Here is a 9,828-nt window from a genome sequence, read left to right as displayed (position 1 = left end):
AAGAGTGCGCTTTGACTCCCTCAGCAATGTTACCCCAATTGCAAGGCAGAGGATAGAACAGAAACAGCTATTCAAGCAGGAGTGATGTAAGAGCATCCCAGAAGGAAAGATACATGTACTTTCTTGGTGTGGTCAGAGAATTTCAACAGCCGTGACAGCCTCTAGGAAACCCCCATGGCTCATGCTTGAACCCACCCAACACACCCTCTCTAAGTGTAGTTGTCAATCCGGGTGTGTTCAGTGCATGTGGTACATCACTAACATGAGGCAGATAGAGCAAGCACAGTGCTGGATGCACCTGCCTGTGCCAAAATCAGCCTTCGCCCAGCTGGGACAACACACCTTTGGTTGTCATGGCCTTCTCAGGCTTCCCCCCCTCTGAGGAACAGTTGTTTTCCACCTTGTCTAACATTGAAGTTCTCCAGAGATGAACTGAAAAGTTCTGCAAACTTTGGGCCTGAACAGGAAAGCTTGCTCTTGTCAGCAAACACCACTGTTTCATGCCAGAGTTACATGGAGCATTCAAAAGGAATCATCTTCTGATCTTGGTGAAGTCTACCATGAATAGTTCTCTCTCCTGCCAACAGAACCCATTACTGACACCAATTGCCCAACAGCCTCAGCTTTGTACAGTCTCACCAGGCTGGCTCCCTGCTGGCATCCATTTGAAACTGAGATGCAGTCCTCCAGCTGTAATTTACTGTATCCTGCTTATCTGGCATATGGGTGTACTCAGGAAAAATCCTCATCCGCTAATAGAGAATAATTTCCCTGCCAGCCGGAGGTGGTGGATAATACTTACGCTTGTATATGTTCATTTCTTTATGTATATTTTTGTGTGCTTATTTATTTACCTACATTTGTATCAGCTTTTCTCTGTCTGTCAGTGCAATGCCTGTCAAAGCATTTGGGAATCAAGGCAAGACCTCAATGCAGCTCCATACTGCTTTCATTCACGCAGCTCCGTGTTGCTTTCATTCATCCCCTGGACATAGATTTCTTTGGACTTGACCGATTCCCATTGTCCCTGAAATTAATAACTCTTCCACTACAGCAAATGTGAGCAGAACGGGGCTCATTATATGTGGCTGAGGATTCTTCAGAGTCAGAGTGATAAATGTGGCAGCACTACACTAATACTGAAGAGTGCCAAATTATTAAGCTGCTTCAACGATTTTGCATATTTTACACAGCAAGATTAGGCATAACTTTGTTCTCATGTTCCCGACTCATTAATCTTTGTTCACAAAGCAGAAGTATTTTTTATATACACACTCCTAAGGAGGTGCAGCTCCAGGTAGATTTGAACTTACAGGAAGGATCAAGTGTTTCTTCTGCTCCTGGTATTGTTATCCTGAAAAGTGGGTTCATTCACCCCACGTGCAAAATGCCAAACTACACACAGAGTGGAGGTACTTTATTTAATTCATTTTTGCGCAAAGATGGGTGCTAGAGGTGGTAACCCACAAAGCCAGCACCCTGCACCGAGAAACCCCAAGGCATTTATACAGTTAAATGCATCAGTCACAGCTAATATTCACACGCCTCAGCTAATAACTGGTTAATTTCTTTCTTGCTTCAATGTAACAGTACAGCTCATGTTTAATTTACCACAAATGCTCAGAGAGTAAGAGACTTACTAGAGGGGGGGTGGTTCCTGGGGTATGGGCCTGATTTTTAATATTTTATTAGAGGATAGTTCACCTAAAGGACACTTAGTTTTAGTCCTTACCAACATCCTAAGTAGTTGTTCTCACCGAATACACACTTTATCACCCTGTTCTCAGCATCTTCCAAGGCGGGTTGTTTGCTTTGATCAGTCTCTCAGCTCTCCTCAAGGATATAGTCGTGAAACAGGTGCTTCCCTACCTCCCAGTTTCTGTTTCTGGCCCTCAACATCTGTTTTGCCAGGTTCACGTAGTTCATTGTTATGTCTTTAGCGGACAGTTCCAAATATTCCATTTTCTTAGGGATATCAACGTGACTGTCTTTCCTGAAGGAAAGTAGCAATGAAACAGTGGTAAATGTGCGTAAACTGATGTTTGCAAACATTTGCAGCTAAATGCCGAGATGTGATGTTTTAGGGAGAAAGTTCCAGCTTTCACTATGGGTCTGATTCTACTCACACTGACATCGACAACAAACTGACAGAAGTTAGACCGATGAAGAGTCCGTCTGATCACTTTAATGTTATTTGACACTCTCATTGATATGGATCCTGCACCAGAAGGATCAAATAATGCTGAACATAAAAATCACATAGCCTTATGGCTTGAAAAAAATTAATCATGTATTTAAGGGCAGCAGAAGACCCTGCTGTCCCCTTTTCACCAACAATAAAATGGGAAGAAGCAAAGTATATGTGATACCTTTCCCATTTCCAGGTAAAAATCTTGTTTCTTCCCAAAATTATCTCTTCATTAATGTGTTAGGCCAAAAAATTAAAATATAGTGCTCTTTTATGGAGTATAAATGAGAGCGTACATTTGTATTCCAGTAGAGAAGTCTAAACTGTGATTACTTCATCATGGCATACTAAACAAATCACTGTCTGTGTAAAAAGAAAGTAAACAAAACGAATAGCAGTTTCCAAATAAATGCACTTGTACAAAGGCTGTGGATACCACTTGATACATGGGACTTTACACACGGACATGACAACAAATTCAATATACATACATTGCTACTGCTTGCCCCACAGCTGCCGATGTCCTGGATGTGACGGGCAGTCCAGCATTTCTGGTCATCTGTCTCCGTCCCCTGAGGTCTCCTCTGGCACCGGGGGCTGTGGAGCACACGGCTGCCCCACGGAGCTGGGGACACAGCTGAGCCACAGGGGCACAGTCTATGCTTGTCCTCTGGCTGGGGACACCTTGCCCACAGCAATTCTGGGTCTTTAAAATGGCTATTTGCCAACATTTCAGGTTAGTCGTCAGAGAGCGGCCTCTGCCAGCGCTGGGCTGGGGTTTGGGCTGCCAGCTGTGTAACCCAGCTCCAGCTCAGACAGCTGGCTCCTCCTGGGGCACGGAAGGGTTAGTTTTGGTCACAAAACTACAGACTTGTGAAAAATCAGAGATAAAGCAGAAACAGTAGATAAATGCGAAAGTATCATCTTCTAAACCAGATCAGGGCTTGTGGAAGGACAAAACTCCTGGGGTTTTCTAATACGTTATATCTTGTTTTGATTCAACAAAGGAAAAAATCTGCAATAGCAGGATGGCATTTGTTCACTGCGCATAAAACATGACATCTCACTTCCCTGTAATTCCAAAATTAAAACTTCTCTCACAGGCCAGTAAGTGCAAACATCTCTGGCAGATTTGTTTCTCCTGACTTTTCCTTTTCTGTTACTGTGATACTTTTATATCCAGTTGTATTTGCTGTTATAATCAGCTTTACATTGACCAACGGATAACTGGGTGCAGGGGTATTATGGGCAAAGCTGGAGTTTGCCTTTAAACTGAGAGAAAAATCTCAAATAGGTCTAAGATAGGATTGCTTATTTTTGATACCTGTTTGCTGATACTGCTTATAATTCCATGCAAGGCTTAGTTCAGGTGCCAGTGTGGAATTGTACAAGAAACCATATTGACCAGGGAAAGATAAAATCCTGATAGGCACATCTCGAAATGCAGGCAAGCTGGGGGAGAAATGCTCCTGACTGTAGATATAGTCTGGGCACTTTTCATATCCATTATATGTTTATTTTGATCACAGCATGACAGACAGACACACACACACAAAAAAGGGATAAATAGGAACAATCCTTGAAACACCCACATACCTGCTTAACTGGAATCACTATTGGGAATCAGAAGTGGGTTAGCTCATTTTTCCCAAGTTTCACTACTCAAGGGGTGCTTCCATGGAATACTGTAGGCAAAGATACTCCCAGAAGGATGACTATAGCAGTGGCCTCCAAACCTTTTTTGTTGTGCACTCTATTTGTCACCAAAAGCCGGGAATAAAACTCCTTAACACCAGGTGTATTAAAGAGCAGGCATTGCTTTATTCAGCACCGGGTGCATGGGGGACAATTTCTCTTACGTGCACACCTACCATAATTCCTTTTTGACATTTATACATGAAAGTTAATGCACCACGTCTATCTAATACATTATCATTGACCTGGATTAGCATCCCCTTCTTCTATTGGTCTATATCTTCTCCGCTTAAGTTTAAAGGTGCAGTGTGATTTTTTAATTCAGTGCACATACTCAAGAGGAGTCAGGGGGGTGGAGGGGGGAGGGGGTGTGTGTGGGTGTGTGTGTGGGTGTGTGTCTGGGTGTGTGTCTGTGTCTGTGTGCGTGTGCGTGTGTGTGTGTTGTCTGGCCTAAGCATTCTTTATTATCTTGTTAAAATTCTCAGGTGTTAGTTTCTACTCCTAACTATGATTCTTTCTTAGCTACTACTAACTCCTGTGCCACTTCATTTCATCCAAGAATAATATACATATATATACAAGTGAGCTAACATATTCAGTAAAACATTTTTGAGCGCTCTCCCCCAGTATATGTATATTTATTTATTTATAAATCGTATGCCTCTGCTACTGAAGTTCTGATGGTTCCTTCCCATGCCACAGTGGATTGTCTTGCACACACCCCACTTTGGAGACCACTAGGCCGTAGGTACGGCATACCCCAGAGGAGATGCAGCTCTGCCAATTACCATCTTAAACTTGGTACTTTTCACAGGATTAGGGTAAGATCACAGAATGGATGTGGGTGCAGGGGACCTTGGGAGGTCTCTGATCTAAACTTCTGCCCAAAGCAAGGTCAACCCTGAGGTCCGGCCAGGTGCTCAGGGCATTGTCAAGCTGCAGCTTGAAACCCCCAAGCACAGAGATAGCAAAAACCTCTCTGGGTAACCTGCCCCACTGCCATGACCGTTCTTGTGGGGGAAAAGTTGACCCTGATTCCCAACCTCAACTCCCTAGTTTCAGCTGATGCCGTGCGCCTGTGGGGGCCGATGGTCCACATATATATATGTACAATATATACAAACAGGACAGAAAGTAGATAAAGATCTCCCCCACACCCAGCTTTGAAATCTCTTCCTTTCACACAACCTCATTATTTTGTAGATATGACAAAAAATGACAAATATTTTGAGATTATATTACAGTGAAATTAAAGGATTGGGAAGAAAACATGTCAGGGTCTGCTGACTCCTTTCTCCTTTGCTGATGTTTCATCACTTTTCAGTTCTGCTCGAACTAGTTCAAAGCAGTCCTTGTTACTTATGCAGAGCAGCGTACTAAAGGAATGTGGAGTGAAATCGGAGGCCTGTGGCACTCGATAAATTGTAAGGGCACTAATTCATACCTATACCTACACCTATATCTATACCCACACTTATATCTATACCAACACCTACATCTAAATCTATATCTACATCTATATTAGCTTGCCATGAAACAAAAAACCCATAGTAAAACTATATAAGCTACAACAGTATAATGACTTCTCTAATATTCTGATGCAACAACTAGAAGCAACACATCAGCATTTTATATACATGAGTAATGTGACGATCAAAGAAGCAACAAAGACAAGTGTTATTCAGGGGTCTTAGTTAGTACGTAGGCCAAAAGTTAGGTGGTATGAGGACATACGTAAACATTAACCGAATTGTAGTATTGATATCCTGAAGAAAATGGAATTTTCCGCTAAGCAGTAACAACGAACCATGTGAGCCTGGCAGAACAGAATTTGCTGGCCAGAGACAGAAACTGAGAGCCAGGGAAGCACTTGTTTTACAACTGTATTCTTGAAGAAGAGCCGAGAGACTGATCAAAGCAAACATCCTGCCGCAGAAGGCCTGAGAATTGGGTGATAAAGTATATAGTCAAGGAGAACAACTAATGGGAATGTTGATAAGGAAAAAGCCAAAGTGCCCATTAGGTGAACAATGCTCATTATAAAACTAAGAATCATGGCCACAGGCCAGAACCACCCCCATCCCCCTCGTATAAGCCCCTTATTCTCTGAGCATGTGTGGTGAATTTAAAGGGAGCTGTACCTTTAAGGTGAAGTGAGAAACTAACCAATTATTAGCTGGGGGATGTGGACATTAGCTGTGACTGACACACATAACTGTACAAATGCCTTGGGGTTTCTCGGTGCAGGGTGCTGGCTTTGTGGGCTACCACCTCTAGCACCCATCTTTGCGCAAAAATGAATTAAAAAAAGTACCTCCGCTCTGTGCGTAGTTTGGCGTTTTGCACACCGGTGAACGAACCCGCTTTTCCGAGCTAACGGTATCCGTACAATAAAAACAATAGAAAACAAGTGCAAAGGACTGAAAAGAGGTGGGACATACTACCTCAAATGAAGAAGGCTGCTGCACGTGAAGGATGGCTGGCAAACTGAGGGCAAGATAAGTACCATCAGGAGGAGATGATTCCCTTCTGGGAAGTCGTATCCAGGCTGTATTTTTGACTTCTCTTGTTGGGGAGCATTCAAGCGTGATCACCTCAACCTCGTCCTCAGCCACAAAGAGTGAGTCATCAAGATGTGGCATCGGCTCCTTGTTATCGCACACTCACAGCTAATTCAGGATAACTGGCCAGGACTGTGGGCTCTGCATAGTATACCACGATAAAGAGTCAGGCGGGCTTTACTTGTGGAAGAGGGCAAAAAAGAAGAAGCTCAAACCACAGGAAATCATATCACACCACTAAGCCGTCAAAGTACTAGTTACTGTTCATTCAGATGAGAGCACAGAGGTAAGTGGCGTCAAACTAGGAAAAGGGTTCTTCCTGGAGCATTCCAGTTAGATGGCAGAAGTATAGCAGTTCCCTGGCTTGTTCTGCTCCAAGCTGCAGGGCTTTTCAGATTCCAGCTGTACAATTATGCATGTGAAAGGGTTTCTTCTTCCCAGGCATTAGCACAGAGTGCCTGAGATGCTACTGTAGCTGGGCAGGGGCTGAAAGAACATGAAGTAATACGTAAAGCAGGGATGATGAGCTGTGCACACGGAGATGTTCTTTGCTTCTCCCACGGACCTGCCTTAATCCTTCTTTGTGATTTACCTCAGGGGTCAGGTGGGTGACTTTACCTCCCTGGGCTTAGCTCCTAGGCTCTGCACGATGTGATAGGCACCAACTGATTTTGCCTTGCACCTACTTTTTATCGCAGGCAGATGCCAGTTCTGAACTCCAGGCATTCAGCTTCTTAAACTTCTGGTGCGTCAGTTCAACCAAGCGCTCTTTTTTTCTCTCTAGGTTTGTAAATGTCAAGTGCCATCAGCTTTGGTAAACTGGCGAATGAGAAGTGAGGAATGCGTGTGGAGATGATGGCACTCAACTGAACGAGCGGTTGTGCAAAACCAGGGCTGTTTCAGTTTTGTGGATGTGCTTGCAAGAGGTCTGCGTTCAGACGAAAAAGCTGTAAGGTGAGGTAGGGAGAGTCTGTGATGATGACTCCTATTTTTCTTCCTTTTTTTTTTTCCATTTCCATTTAACTCAAAGCACGGGGTCTGTGGCTAAACCACAAAAGATACAGTACTAGGGGCACCTTCTTCTTCCGTATGATAACTTGGAAAGCATAGTTTCATTAATCACATGTGGCTTGGGCATGGTCAGTCTTCTTTGACCTATAACTGCACTCCTAAGTCAAGCATACGCAAGCTGGATGAAACTCTAAAATCGCTGTACCGTAAAATCAGCTCTAGCGCTGCAAAGTTATCTTCTTTTCTCTCTTTTCTTTTCTCAGGGTCAAGATTTGCCAATTTGATGGCATTTTCTTCTGCATTCTTCCTGTACTGGGATTAACAGTCCTAGTAGCTAGACTACCATGCAAGTGATTTTGTCAGAAGTAGTTTGACTTTTTTTTTAAAGAACCAATGCAATTACTATTTATTTTCTGTTGTGCTCTTAGAGAACACTACAGAGACACAGTCCCTGGGGAATACCGTGCACAGTTTCCCCAGGGTTAAAGTCTGGATAGCAATGGAAAACTTGCATTTCCAAACCAAGTAGTCTGTAAACATCTGAGAAAGTCACCACTTACATCATTCTCAAAATAACATTTTATGACAGAGCAGTTAAATTATCTTCCATTACGTAAGAGACAGAGAGAGACTGATTATTGTTGAGAGAAAAATGCTAAACACTGGAAATGCTTACACACATTAGCTTAATATACGCTTCTCTGTATCATGCAGATAATTGCAATACTGAACACTAGATTCGCGTAACGGCAGGCTGAAAGTCAATGGCACTAAGGCTTTACGTGCAGCTGTAACTGTGCCTTCTCATGCAGCTGGAGAGCAGAAAGAAAATGAGAAGTCTAGAAATTAAAGAGCATGCACCGTGCTTGCATCATCTAGCTCTAGATCATCTCCTGATTTCCCTGGGTTACTTCTTCAATTCCAGGTGAATATCTCAAGCACCTCCCAGTTTGATTGCTGATCTATCCACAGAAATGGAAGGTGTTCTCTTACTGAAAGAAAAAAAATGTTTCCTTTGAAATCTGCAGAATTTCTCATGACTTTCTTCCCCCCTTTCCCCATTCAACAAGACTTTAAAAAAAAGAGTAGGCCAGGAAAAGGGAAATTTCTGCCTGGAAAAGTGGGAGCTTGACTAACATAAAAGTGACGGAATGAGGGTGATGATGTTGCTTACAGCATCCGCTACCGTTCTTAACAGTATATATTTTTTTTAAAGTGCGCTCAGTTAAAATTCTCTGCCATGCATGAAGGATGTATTTTGCAGAAGACATTGCCTTCGGGCTTGGGACAGTTTCTGAAACAAACGAGAAACTAGGAAAGGGGGTACGGTTTTGCTGACAGTTGCTAGTGGACCTTCAGTGCAAACGAGTTCAGTGAATCGGGGCTTTGCCAGGCTCCGCTGACTAGTGTGTGGGCATTGTCACCATGCCTCGCTATGTGTGGGACATCCCCCTCCTGGCTGGGCCAGGGCTGAACGCAGGGCGCTGTTTGAACAGGACCTGTGCCAGCCCACTGGATAATTACTGGGTACACAAGAAAGAAACCTGGTTTCCCCGAAGCATTAGGAGCAAGCTACATTCAGGATACTCCATCGGGCAGGAATTCCGCCTCAGCAGTTGTGAAGCAATTGTCCGAAGACTCTCGCACTGAATGTAAAGCCCAGGTATCAATTTCCTCCTTTCAGGGACCATTGCTGACTGGCATGCAAGCAATACATTGCTGTGAGCAGATCAACGCTCCTCAGGTGTCCTCGTCATGTTAACTGCCTCATGTTAACTGCCAGCACCTGCAATCCTTCACTGCATGAACTTGAAGAAAAGCCTCTTCCTTTTGTAGCTTCTCTCCTCCCTTTGCGTGTTAGCCACCTAGCTCTAGTAAGTACCTGAGACTGGCTTTGATAAGCGTGACTCTGATCGTCACTGTAAAGCAACTGGTGAGTGATGAACCAAGACTACAGGAGATCTCCCACCACGAGAGATGAAGTAGATCACAGCAGTCAATTACAGTGGGGTTTTTTTGGTTCCTCTGGGTTTTGTAGCTCATTGCGTATCTCCTCCTTTCAGAGCCCTTGGCAAGAACGTCCTGGTTCACATTTAAAATCCACTCCTCTGTACTAAGCAAGATGATAACGGTGAAAAAAGTTTTACTTTCATCCCTCAGGAAAAATATTTGACCGCAGGAAATATGCAGACCATCTTAAGTATTTTAAGTATTAAGTATTTTAAGGATGCGCTTTCCGGTTCCTCAAGCCAATGCAAGTGTTCTTAGCTGAAAAGCTGGCTGAATAATTCTGAGTTTTCTAGTAAAGGGTCACTATGCATCTTTTCCTCTCATTCAGGCACTGTAATTTTTGTTCTGGAGAGGCCTTACGGT

The sequence above is a fragment of the Phalacrocorax carbo genome, chromosome Z (assembly GCF_963921805.1).
Source record: "Phalacrocorax carbo chromosome Z, bPhaCar2.1, whole genome shotgun sequence".
NCBI lineage: Eukaryota > Metazoa > Chordata > Aves > Suliformes > Phalacrocoracidae > Phalacrocorax > Phalacrocorax carbo.
This window is presented reverse-complemented; position numbering follows the sequence as displayed.